This window comes from Amblyomma maculatum, chromosome 3 (genome assembly GCF_055883805.1).
Source record: "Amblyomma maculatum isolate TAMU_Amacu chromosome 3, ASM5588380v1, whole genome shotgun sequence".
In the NCBI taxonomy this organism is placed as follows: Eukaryota; Metazoa; Arthropoda; class Arachnida; order Ixodida; family Ixodidae; genus Amblyomma; species Amblyomma maculatum.
In genome coordinates, this window is record NC_139346.1 from 69,710,627 (window position 1) to 69,723,652 (window position 13,026).

At 48.6% G+C, this 13,026-nt stretch overlaps 1 long non-coding RNA gene across 1 annotated transcript in view; it reads left to right on the plus strand.

Annotated features, from left to right (window-relative positions):
* Positions 1-3,433: 3,433 nt before the first annotated feature.
* Positions 3,434-13,026, plus strand: part of LOC146194938 (uncharacterized) — a 29,689-nt gene continuing 20,096 nt past the window's right edge. The window contains exon 1 of the long non-coding RNA XR_014705508.1: positions 3,434-3,599. This is a non-coding gene — a long non-coding RNA (uncharacterized LOC146194938). The remainder of the gene's footprint in view (positions 3,600-13,026) is intronic.

Below are 13,026 nucleotides of genomic sequence, written 5' to 3' on the forward strand. Positions count from 1 at the left end.
TTTCTCTTTCCCCCTTAACCTTTGCCATCCTCCTTTCCTCAGCTATTTGCAAAGCCTCTTTAGATAACCAGTTTGCTTTCTTGCATTTCTTTTGCTTTGGAACTACCTTAGTAGCAACTTCTTGTATTATATCACAAACATCAGTCCACATCTCTTCGGGCTTTCTGTCTTCTAGATCTAATTCTTGAAATCGAATCCTCACTTCCACAGCATATTCTAATGGAATTCGATTCAGATCATACCTGAAAGGCCTTCTAGTTTTCTGCGTTCTCCTTAATCGAAGCTTAATTTTGGCAACAAGAAGCTGATGATCGGTGCCACAATCGGCCCCAGGCCTTATTTTTACTTCTTGTATAGCGCTTCTCCATCTCTGCCGGCAAGGAATATAATAGATATGATTTCTGTACAGACCGTCCGGTGAAGTCCATGCGTACAAGCGCCTATTTTGTTGTTGAAAATAAGTATTCGCTATACTCATGTTGTTTTCTTGACAAAACTCTACTAGCCTCTGCCCAGCTTCATTTGGCTCGCCAAGACCGAACTTGCCTACAATTCCGGATATTTCTTCACTCCCGACCTTAGTATTCCAGTCTCCTATGACAAAAACGATGTCTGATGATGGGATGCGGTCGAAAAGGCATTGTAGGTCCGCATAAAATCTCTCAACGTCAGCTTCTTCAGCAGTAGTGGTCGATGCATAGACTTGGATAACTGTTATGTTGAAAGGGTGACCTTGGATCCGAAGTGAAATCATTGGGTCGTTTTTGGGGTTGTACACTAGCACTGCTTTGCCCATTCTTCTGTTTACTATGAGAGCGACCCCATTCCTTCTCTTGGATTCGTGCCCACAATAAAAGACATAATGGTCGCCGGAGTTAAATTCTCCCATTCCGGTCCACTTGAGCTTGCTGATACCCAAGATATCAATGTTCAATCTGTCCATTTCTCGCTTGACGACATCCAGTTTACCTTGCGTCATAGATCTTACATTCCATGTTGCTATGGGATATATCTCCTTGCAACATCGGAGTTTCCGGTCGCTTCCCGACACATCCACAACTGAGCGTCCTTTTGGCTTTAGCCCAGCCGCTTAATTCGTCCTGAAGCTACTAGGAATCGCCCTTTGTTCATCCTCAGTAACATGTGGGACGCCTTCCAACCTGGGGGGGCTCATCTTCAGGCGCCATATCATTTATGGTATTGTGACTGGCCATAGGGTTTTCTTGGCAGGAAATACTGGTGTGGGTTGCCATTACCTTCTCCAGTGAATCACATTTTGTCAGAACTCTCTGTCGTGACTTGTCTATCTTGGGTGGCCCTACACAGCAGAGCTCACGACTTCATCGAGTTTCGCAAGCCCCTCCACCACGACAAGGCAGTGATCCATGAAGGGGATTACATAATAATATATGTCAGCAAATGTACCTCTTCCCCAATGGTTTGCAACGACGACATTAACATTTTGTAATTCAATTGTTTGTATTATATAATGAATAATTTCATTCTTTTTATGTATAGACATGCAAGCAGCACTTGCCAAAAGCACTCTTGGTGAGGTTGAAAATAATTTCTCCTAATAATATGCAGAAAATGTCGCCTTTTGTTAAAGACTGCACTGAGACTCGTTAAGTTGAGGCCAGGCCCCATGCTTGTGCTATTGGGCACTGCAGTTGACTTCACACAGTTAGTATGAATTGCAGCTTGCCAATTTTCGTATCGCAGCACTTCCTTGCCTCTCCTTTTCTTACCTGTTCGCATTGTAGAATATGATCAGTCTGAATGACAACAACGTTGTAAGTTCAGTACTTGGCGCTGTAGCCCAGGAATTCGTAACTCACATCTCCTGCGAGGTCCACTTCCATTCCATCCAGCTGGCTGATGATCTGCACCCTCTGTTCCTGGAAAAGCTGGGACAAAATAAATGTGCATTTGTGAGCTACTTGTAACATTGCGCCGAACTGTGTCACTCGATCGTTGCACTGCTGGATGCGCGCGCTGTTTTTTTTTTTTTTTCAATACGCAAGCTTGCCATAAGGTATAGTATAAGAACCCGTGCAAATTATTTTCCACTAGGAACCGGAGAAGGCTCCTGCTCTTATTGTTGTCGGTGAGCCATTTGAAGAAGTCCTCTTCGTTTGTTACGGTCTATATCTTCCGCCCCCCCCCCCCCCTTCCCGCAAGAAAAATCTAGTTGTGTATAACTCCTGTCTATGCTCCTGCCAAAACCAACACTTACACTTCCGATCGGCAGCTGATCGCTTAGGGATAAAGAGGCACAACCTTGAGCGACTAAGCCAGTTCACGCGAGTGATAACGTTTCATTCGCGAACTCCCCCCCCCCCCCCCTTTCTGAAGGGTAAAGCCTCTTGACACTTCTTTTTTTTTTCTGTTTCCATCTCTTCATTCCTGGCCATGTCTCTCCTTTCTTTTCTTTCTTCGTTCTTTTATCAACGGCCATCTCGGTTTTCACGTGTTTCTTTCCTGACCGCCTCGGTTGGTGAACTTGAACACGGCTTCATCCGCGCGACATTTCAGGGTGCGCTCTGTACAAACACTACATGGCGTAAAAAAAAAAACAAAACAAAAAAAAACTACAGGGCCGGAATCATGCTGCGATAATAATCGAGCACCGAACAGTTTTGTTCACTTCCTGTCGGCGCGCGCGTTCGCCGTTTTCTCGCAGTCAGCTGACGCCGAACCGCGGCTGACAAACTACACCACAGCGCACAACTACGCAGTTCCCTTCTCCTCATACCCTTCCTTTTTTTTTCTTCGTTAGAATCGATCGTTATCTTTCACGAAGGGGCATCGTAAAGTCTAACGCAAGAGAGCCTAAACACGAAGGTTTCAGGGTTCGAGCAAGGTGCACGAGAGAGTTTCCCACCGCAACGCCCGGAAGACCAGTCTCCGCGATCTGAATTCTGAATTTCTAGTCTTTTGCTAGCATCTCATAACCTTGCTGCAGTACGAATATTATGGACCCCGAGGTCGAAAAGCGACTTCGGCGAATTAGTACCGAGATGGGACTCGACCCCGTAAGTACACGTCGTTGAAGAATCCGCTGCTGAACCCCGACGACGATAGTATACGACTTACATGGGTGATAGGTGGGGTCGACTAGCGTAAACGTAATAAATATAAAAATCCCATCGTAAGCTCGCCACTGGTTTATTTTGAGCAGTGTAATTCACAGTGATTGACAAATCTTGCTTTTGCATGCCACAACGCAAAGCAAGATCGCCTGAGTTAAAAAAAAATATACTGTACTGTGATAACGCGTCTAAAGCTTGTGGCGCTCCGCAGCCCCTTTAGGTGTTTTAAACCGCGCGCGCGTCTTTCTATTTGTATTGTTTTTGCACGGGCAGCGCGAGTGCGCATGAGCAAGCAGATAATCTTGGGGGGCGTGATGTTAGCGGCGACAGACGAAGGTAGATAAGCGCGTCAGAAGCGAGGCGCGGGGCTTTTTCGCCCGGCGGAAAGGCCGGCGTGGGGCAACCGGCGAGCGTCATGGGCCAGCAGGGTGTGCACGGACGAACGAAAGAAGATCGCCGACGCGAAGATGGAAGCAGTGCCTGCAGGAACAGTTTAGGCGTATTTCTGTGAGTTGCTGTGCCGCAAGGAGCAATCTTTCTTGTGTCGCCGATAGCGCTTTGGCCCCATTGCTCGTTTTATTCGCTCCGCAGTGTGTTTTGTTTCGCCGCGGTAAGGTCCTGACATTCTCGCTTTCCGAAGGTGTTCTATTGTAGCGCTCGTGAATAGCCTGTTATTAGCGCAGTAGCGCCTTATGTTTCTCTCTTTTGCTTTTTTTATTTATCCGGAATAAGCCGGTGTTTTTAAGAGACTGGATTTGTCACTGGTCGGGCGAGACCACGGCTCGCGGACCCGCTTTTTGAAGGCCAGGCCTTCAAGCTAATATCACAATCTTTTCATTTTACAATTACCGGCGGTGTTGGAAGAAACAGCGTTGGTACCGTTCCTTCATGCAGACGCAGTCTTGTTGGCATCTTCAAATCGTGAACCACATCCGGGTAAAACTTAAACGCATTTAGGAGAGAAATGCCGTCCACAAACGTAGATAAACGCTTTCTTCACCGATGCTGGGTATCCGATGAGCTGTAGCCTCTGTTCCCGAAGGTTGGCGTTTTGAGGCACTTTATGCAGAATATTTTTCCTGCAAAAGAACTGTGAGTTGAGCTAGTTTGTGCATCATTTTTTTTTAAAATACACAGCGCAACAAACATCGGACAAGCGAGTAGCGCTGTTCCCGTCTACATCGCTTGTCCTATGTTTGTTGCGCTGTGTATTTAAAAAAAAAGTTTTTCCTGCAGTCACTAGCAATACCTTCGCAGCCAGGGACTGCACACTGTAACAACCTCCCGCTCATGTCCCGTCAAAACAATTCAGCGCTTCGATAACTGCCTTCGCGAACTCAAGAGAGTGGCCAGTCTAGCCCAGAACTGTCCTGCACCCATCGCGCACAGGACGTAGCACAAAATCGAAGGTGAGGTCAACGCCACGGATGTATAGCGTGGCAACAAAACTTTCGAGCTGTGTCGAAGCACGATGAAGCAGACGGCGAGAGGCCACCGGCGGCGCGTCGGCAAGAAAGAGCACCAAAACGGAAGTTGCGGCGGACGGCGCTCAGCAAAAAAAGTAAAAGCGCAAATGCGTCGGTTGTGAAGTGTCAGTGGGCGAGGCCCGTGGAGGAGGGCCAGCCTTTGCGCGCGCTAAAAAGTTGAAAGTGGGAGGAAATCCGCGAAGGCGCAGATATTGAAATGTTGATTGCAAATAGCTCTGCTTCCAAATGCCGCATTTCAAAAATTCTTGCGAGAAGGTTATCTTACATCGACATTCTTTCACATACTAGGCATAGGGAAACTGTATCGCTATAGCTGGTTTAAGCTGTTTAAGAGTATTCTGGCTCCCCTTGAAATAAAGCGAGAAATGCCGGACAATGATTTTATGTGCTTCCTGGAACTAAGCATTTTCTTTACACCCAGTCACGTGTGCTGGGCATTTGAACTAAGGGGCAACAAGCCCTTTCTACCAAACGGCTCCGCTCATTCGAAGCTTGTCAAAAAAATATCATACAGTTTGCCCTTGTTAACTCCTTGAATAAGGGATGCGAGCTCAAATTGCAACAAAGTTTCTCGAACTATATATGTAGGCTCACAAAATCAGGGTGCCATTACAACTCCTCTCCACTGTCGCAGGAAAAATGCTGGAAAAAAGCAAGTGCGAAAAAACAATCACTCAGTGAAGCCCGCAGGCAACATAAAAAGGTTTCAGTGATTCCTTACATGCAGCAAATTTTCCACAACATTAACTAGATTGGAAAGAAAGCAGAAGTTGATGTCTCTTCTGTACTCGAGCGGCTATAGCAGCTTTGTCGGATTGCTAAAGAAAAAAAGTCTGCAACAATGGGCACAGAGAAACCTCAGCGGCATGCGCCAAAGGCATTGTTTACTCCATTCTCTCGACTTATTGTAGCGTACTCATCGGCTGAACAGGCCGATGCATCATTGAAAGACTAATGGAGCATGAAAATCACTTACCAGGTACATCCCTCAGGAATCTCTCAGACCACTGCAGAGCTGCGACTCAACGAAGCCATGCCATCCAATCTTCGAAAAAAAAAAGAAAATCCACAGTGTTAGAAACAAACCGGAAAAGCTGACATGTGAGATATTTGAAGCCGGCCAAATTTTTAGGCTCAAGGATGATTGCGCAACCATGGAAAAATGCAAACATTATCCTCATTCACAAGAAACGGGACTCTAAGGACCTTAAAAATTACAGACCAATCAGCTTACTGTCTGTTACGTATAAGGTATTTACTAAGGTAATCGCTAATAGAATCAGGACAACCTTAGACTGCAATCAAGCAAAAGATCAAGCAGGGTTTCGGAAACGGCACTCTACTATCGATCATATCCATACCATCAATCAGGTGATAGAAAAATGCTCGGAATACAACCAGCCCTTATACATATCATTCATTGATTACGAAAAAGCATTTGACTCAGTTGAAACCTCGGCGGTGATGCAGGCATTGCGAAATCAGGGGGTAGACGAGCCGTACGTGAAAGTGCTGGAAGATATATATAGTGACTGCACAGCAACCATAGTTCTGCATAAAGAAGGTTACAAAATTCCCATAAAGAAAGGTGTTAGGCAAGGAGACACAATCTCCCCAGTACTATTCACAGCTTGTTTAGAGGAAGTATTCAGAGACTTGGAATGGGAGCAGATAGGGATAAGGGTAGATGGAGAATACCTCAGCAATCTGCGATTTGCTGATGACATTGCCTTGCTAAGCAACTCGGGGGATGAACTGCAAATAATGATTGATGACCTAGACAGGAAAAGTAAAAAGGTAGGCTTGAAAATCAGTACGCAGAAGACTAAGGTAATGTTCAACAGCCTCGGGAAGGAACAGCAGTTTACATTAGGTAGCGAAATACTGGAAATAGTAGGCGAATATGTCTACTTAGAACAGGTAGTAACCGCAGATCCGTACCACGAAAAGGAAGTAACAAGAAGAATAAGATTGGGATGGAGCGCTTTTGGCAAGCACTCGCAGACTATGACTAGTAGCTTACCGGTATCGCTCAAGAGGAAAGTATACAACAGTTTCACCTTGCCGGTACTCACCTATGGGGCTGAAACGTGGAGGCTAACCAAGAGAGTTCTACTTAAGTTGAGGACAACCCAGAGGGCTATGGAACGAAAAATGGTAGGGGTAACATTAAGATATAGAAAGCGTGCAGAGTGGGTCAGGGAAATAACTCAAGTTACCGACATTCTAGTGGAAATTAAGAAGAAGAAATGGACATGGGCAGGACATGTAGTGCGAAGAGAGGATAACCGATGGTCGCTTAGGGTAACAAACTGGATTCCAAGGGAAGGAAAGCGTAGCAGGGGGAGGCAGAAAGTTAGGTGGGCGGATGAGATTAAGAAGTTCGCAGGGGTCAAGTGGATGCAGCTAGCACAGAACCGGGTTAAGTGGAGAAATATGGGAGAGGCCTTCGCCCTGCAGTGGGTGTAATCAGGCTGATGATGATGATGATGATTGCGCAAGCGCACACTCTTCATTTGACTCTCGGAAAAAGAGATTGCCTTCCAGAATTGTTTGACCCAGCCCGGTTCTTATATTTGTTGAATTCAATTCTTGGTATTTTACCTTTCTTGTTTGGTTTTATGCACCTCATCTTCATCGTTTCGGTATATTAATTGTTTACTTCACCCTTGTTGCTCATGAGCTTTTCATTCCTTTGCTTTGTTTTAGCTATTTAGTGCTAATCTTCTGTCATCTTCTGCTAATCTTCTACTAGCTGTCAATTGTTGACTTCATCTTTCTTGTTCATGCATCTTTTTCTTCAGGTTTTAGTGTTTTTCATCTGATGCGTTTTGCTGTCTTAGTTGTTAGCTTTACCTCTGTTACCCATTTTCTGTTACCAATGCGTATTTTTGCTCTTATTAGTCCACTGTTCACGTGTTGGCAGCTTAAAAAATGATGTGCCTATTTTTTTCTCCCCTTGTTCGTGTTTCCCCTTATTGTATTTGTTGTTTTTGCAACGTTATTTTTTGTTGCCACAAGTGTCGAAAATCTCCAGTAGTCATTGCCTTTATGGGTATATAAGTAGAGTATTGGTAGTTTCAGAGTAACCTTGAAATTTTGAGCCTGTGGTCGTGTTTTATGTGTTTCGGTCACTGTGGTGCATTCTGATGCGTCAGGGGTGTAGGGGTGGACAGTATCAAGGGGAGCAGTTGGATGCCGGCCGTAAAGCAAATAGGACGGAGAGAAACCCGTGCTGGATTGCGCAGCAGTGTTGTACGCGTAGGTGATGTAAGGAAGGACAATGTCCCAGTTTGTGCGGTTGGATTCGACGTACTTCGCGAGCATGTCACCGAGGGTGCGATTAAATCGTTCAGTAAGGCCGTTGGTTTGCGGGTGGTAGGCGGTGCAAGTCCGGTGAATGATTTTGCACTGAGCGAGCAGGGCTTGAATGACGTCAGATAAGAAAGCACGGCCTCTGTCGCTGAGTAATTCACGAGGAGCACCGTGACGGAGAATGAAGTTCTTCAATAAGAAACCGGTCACATCTCGGGCTGTTGCAGCTGGGAGCGCGGCAGGTTCGGCATATCGCGTCAGGTGGTCGACGGCGACAATGACCCAGCGTTTGCCGTCAGTTGTGTACGGAAGAGGGCCATAGAGGTCAATTCCAATGCGGTCGAAGGGTGAAAGCGGGCATGTGAGAGGCTGTAACTCACCAGCCGAACGGTTAGAAGCAGGTTTCCGGCGTTGGAAAGTCAAGCACGATCGAACGTACCTAAGTACCGAGTTGTACTACATAACGCGCCAATAGCAGCGAAGACGGATTCGAGTGTAGGTCTTGAAAACCCCGGCATGACCGCACTGCGGATCGGCATGAAAAGCTGTACATATTTGAGTCCGTAGATGGCGCGGAATCCCGAGGATTCGCTTATGAATCAACACCACTAGCCCGACAGCTTTTTCTATCCTTGTAAGGTCCTTCTAGCAATTGAGAAAGGATCTGGGGGCAATGATTAAAACATTAGCTTGGGAGCTCATCTGACCATCAATGCAGGAAAGAGGGCAGAGGATGTCTTTGGGGTAACCCCCACCCCCCACCTCCCATGTTTAATGTTTTTGTAGAGTTTGGCATGAGGCTATTCACATAAAGGGGATCATGCCTTAAATTAGCAGTATTTATTGAAATTTTCACTCTCGCCAGCGAAACAAGTAAGGTATTGCCACATAGCGTTGCCAGGTGGCGCACGGCCCTCGGGAAGAGATGATGTCGGACTCATGCTAGCGTTCTGAGGCCGCGCTTGCTGACTGTGCTTGCCTGAATCGAGGTATATGACCATACCTCTCTGAGTACAGCGTGGCAGCTTGGTGGAGGTGGTGGGTGTAACTAGCCCACGCAAGAAACCCCTCCTGACAGCCATTCCGCGAGCCCTGCACCGATTGACACCGTGGTCCCGCTTCAGCCGGAGGCTCCAAGGGCACCCGCCGGAGCTTGCACCATCCAAGACGGGCACGACAACACTTGCTGTTGTTCCTACGCAAGCAGCCGATAGGGCGCTACGCTAGCCCACTATATACTGCAGACCACAATGGTTCCCAAGTCGTTTCACGGGGAACTTTTTGAGGATGTGGAAGACTGGTTCGTTCAGTTGGAACGTGCGGCTGCCTTCAACCAGTGGGACAATGCCACAGAACTGAGAAATATGTATTTCAGCCTCGAGGATGGAACGCGCACCTATGTACGTCGATGTATGTCGAGGACATGACGTGCCTCGTCAGACCAGCTGATTCATCCATGTCCGAGGAAAGGAAACTGCGTCACTTAATGCGTGGAGTTAAGGAGCAGCTCTTCGCAGGCCTGGCGCGCGGCCCACGAACGACCTTAGCTCCCTTCCGCACCGAGGGCCCAACTATGGAAAATGCCCTTCAACAGCGTTCCGCCACCTACTACCGGTCCGAGCAAGCTTCTGCCGTCACAGCACCATTTACTCCTGTCGGACACCACCCTCATGAACTGCGTGAACTGATCCGTGCGCTTGTGTATGAGGAGCTGTAGAAAGTGTGCACCTCATCGCAGCCTGTGATAGCACCATCTCAGCTCTTGTCCGCGAGTAGGTGCAATAGGCGTTCCAGGGCCCTATTCCTTTGATCGACAAGCCACATCTGTCTGACGCCTGGCACCGTCCCACGTACGCCGACGATACATGACGCCATGCTTCCGTTTCGCAGCTACCCTCTCCCGTGTCGCCGCACCCATTCACGCCGCGCCTCTTGCCTAGCTCCCATCAGTTCAGGCTGTGCAGTATCATGAGGATCAACAAACGCCTTTTCGGTAGGTTGACATATGGCGCACACCTAGCCGGCGGCCACTCTGTTTTCACTGCGGAGAGCCGGGCCAACCTTGTTGGAGTTTTTTTTACCGACGCCTCGGCCTGCAGTGCTTCCGCATGGACTCTCCGAGGCCTCGTGTCGGTCAGCGCCCGCCGCAAATCAAAAACTTCCTTGTGGACCAATGTACTCCTGCAACTCTGCAGAGACAGTCGCGCTCACCGTCACTGAGGCGCTGTTTCCCGACTACTAACAGCCTCTAGTGAGAGGCACAAGGCGGCTTCTCTAGCCCTTGCCGGGAAGTCTGAAACCAGCGACCTTCGGGGGTGAAGTCACTGGGATGTGCTCTGCTGAAACCTCCCTTTGTCGCAGCTACGATCCAACCAAGAAACGACGGTGTCCCCACCCGAATTAAATAACCATGGTTCTTTGGAGATTCCTGTGGTAATCGGCTGTTGCAGATTCAGTCCGTAAGTGGACACGGGCGCCGATTACTCTATTTTAATTACATGGTTAGCAACTGTCCAGAAAAAAGTGGTTAGCCCTTGTTTTGGAGTGTACCTCAGAGCTACCTGTGGTGATCTCGTTACGCCCAATGGTATGTGCACTGCTGGCGTGGAGATAAACCAGTTTACTTTCGTCGTTAGTTTCATCGTACTGTGCAAATTCTCGCGAGATCTCATCATCGGCATCAACTTTCTGCGGGAATTTGATGGAGGTGTCGACCTCCGGAACCAAAATCGTCACGTTTTCATCAAAACCAACTTCAGATCTCAAACTTTAGCCACCACAGTGCCACTCTTCGCATGTCCGCAAACTGTGTCACGCTTCCGCCACCAATGTTTTGGTTGACGTCGCTTGTGCCGAATATTGCGACGGCCACGCTGTAGAGCCGAGCCTATTTGGTCGCTCCTTCTTTCTAAAGGCATTTGCGTCGCTCGCAGCTAGATTACAATTCGCGGTGGCACATTTTCTCTGGAAGTGCCATCGCTTCCGCTGACGCTGTAGTCAATGTTCCACTCTGGTTTGCGTCCGCGGCAGCTGCCACCTACGACCATTCACCGAGCGTCCCGGACAACCATCCTCTCGCGGGCATAGACATCAACTGTAATCGGCCCGAAGGCAAGCGCCGGGCTCTAGAGCAACTACTACTGCAAATAAACAGTGCTTTGCGTCTTCATAGAAAGTTCGTCAAACGCCCCCAACGCAACACCAGATTATAGCTTATGACGACTTTCGCCCAATACCGCAGCCTTACCGCGTTTCTACTGAAGGAAGGGAAGTTATTCATTCGGAAGTGCACGGGATGATAGAAGATGGGTTTGGTGAACCTTCCCAAAGCCTGTGGTCTTCGCCTGTCGTTCTAGTCAAGAAGGGCGGAGCACTTCGATTCTGTTTCGATTACCGCGAACTGAACGATGTCACTAAAAACGATGTCTACGCGTTGCCAAGAATTGATGACTCCCTGGAAAGACTGTGACACGCTATGTACGTTTCATCAATTGACTTGAAGAGCGGTTATTGGCAAATTGAAGTGGACCAACGGGACCGCGAAAAAACAGCCTTTGCTAAGCCTGAAGGCGTACATGAATAGAACGTGCTCCCTTTAAGCTCGTGCTCAGCGCCGGCAACGTTCCTACGGAGCGCTCGCTGTATCGTCTTCTGATCTTGTGCTCCTGTCCACGTTCCGAGAGGTTCCAACGGATGCTGAACACTGTCTTCACTCGCCGCAAGTGGCAATGTTGCCTTATGTACCTGCATGACGTTTTTGTTTCTTCCGAAACGTTTGAACATCTTCTGCGCCTGCGGGCTGTCCTCAGAGCGCTCAACTCGGCTGATCTTACGCTGAAGCCCCAGAAAGGCCACTTCGGTTACAAAGATCTGAAGTTTCTAGGCCACGTTGTAAGCGCTGATGGCGTTCGTCCCGACCCCTACAAGATCGCAGCCGTCGCCATTTTCCCTACTCCTACTAACAAGAAAGCTGTCCAGCGTTCTCTGGGTCTATGTGTCGTTAGAGGTGGGGCCCGGGTGTCGCCGGACGGATCCTCGGGCGCATCGCCACCCGCTCCACCTCAGGAAGGAGTGCTGCTGAGCGAAGGAGTTGGGAGTAGACGGCCGAATAATCGATTTATTTCTATGGTGAGCAGTAGGAAAAACACCGGAGAAGAGGAAGTGATGATGCCCGCACACACACATAGTTCTTAAAGGGTCCGTGTTCCCCAGGTTCCCTAGGTGGATGGCGGGCTCGTCATTGAGAGTGTCCTTATCACTCGAATGTCACTCAAACTGCCACACTTTCACTCTCACAGACACGCTCCCTCGGAAGTTTAGACTTGGTGGGGAAGGAGGAAGCCGCTGTGGCGGTATAGAGGGCAGCACATGGGGAGCTCGCTGTCTGCCGGCGTTGGATAGTCTGGGACACACCTGTGTCGAACGAGCCACCGCGCGCCGTCGGCAAGACGAATCGGAAAAGCGTTGACCGCCGGTGCCTCATGGTCTTGGCACAAATGTCGGCCAGACGAAGGGGTGACCGCGTGACCGCCTTGACGGTACTGACCGATGCGGGAGACGCCGGGATAAACTTCAGCCTTTGCGTTTCCCGATGGCCCTACTCGTTCTGCTGTCGCCGTCCGGCCGAACACCCCGCGTTCTTTTCCGGTCGGGAATTCTTGTCTCGATGGTTGAAAGCGGCAGCTCTCGCGCTCGTCTCGTTGTCGCCATCCTTAACAGTGTTTATTATCGACGGTTTATTTCTGACTTCACCCACGTTGCGGAACCATTGACGCACCTGACGAGAAATGACACCTCTTTGTTTGGAATTGAGAATTAGAGGGCTCTCTCATTGCTGCGCCAGCGCCATCAGACTTCTCCTGTTTGTTCGTAGCTTGACAAACAGGATGATGCTGAGAACCAAATCGACACCAGCAACATCGGTCTTGGCGCTGTCCTTGTGCAACACTAAGAGGGCATTGAGAGAGTTAGAGCGTATGCTAGCCGCACTCTTTCTTGTGTGGAACGTAATTACTCGACGGCTGAAAAGAAAAGCCTTGCTTTTGTGTGGACCACCATGAAGTTTCGCCCTAACCTCTACAGCCGCCCCTTCAAAGCTGTAACGGACCATCACTGCCTGTCCTGGCTCGCTA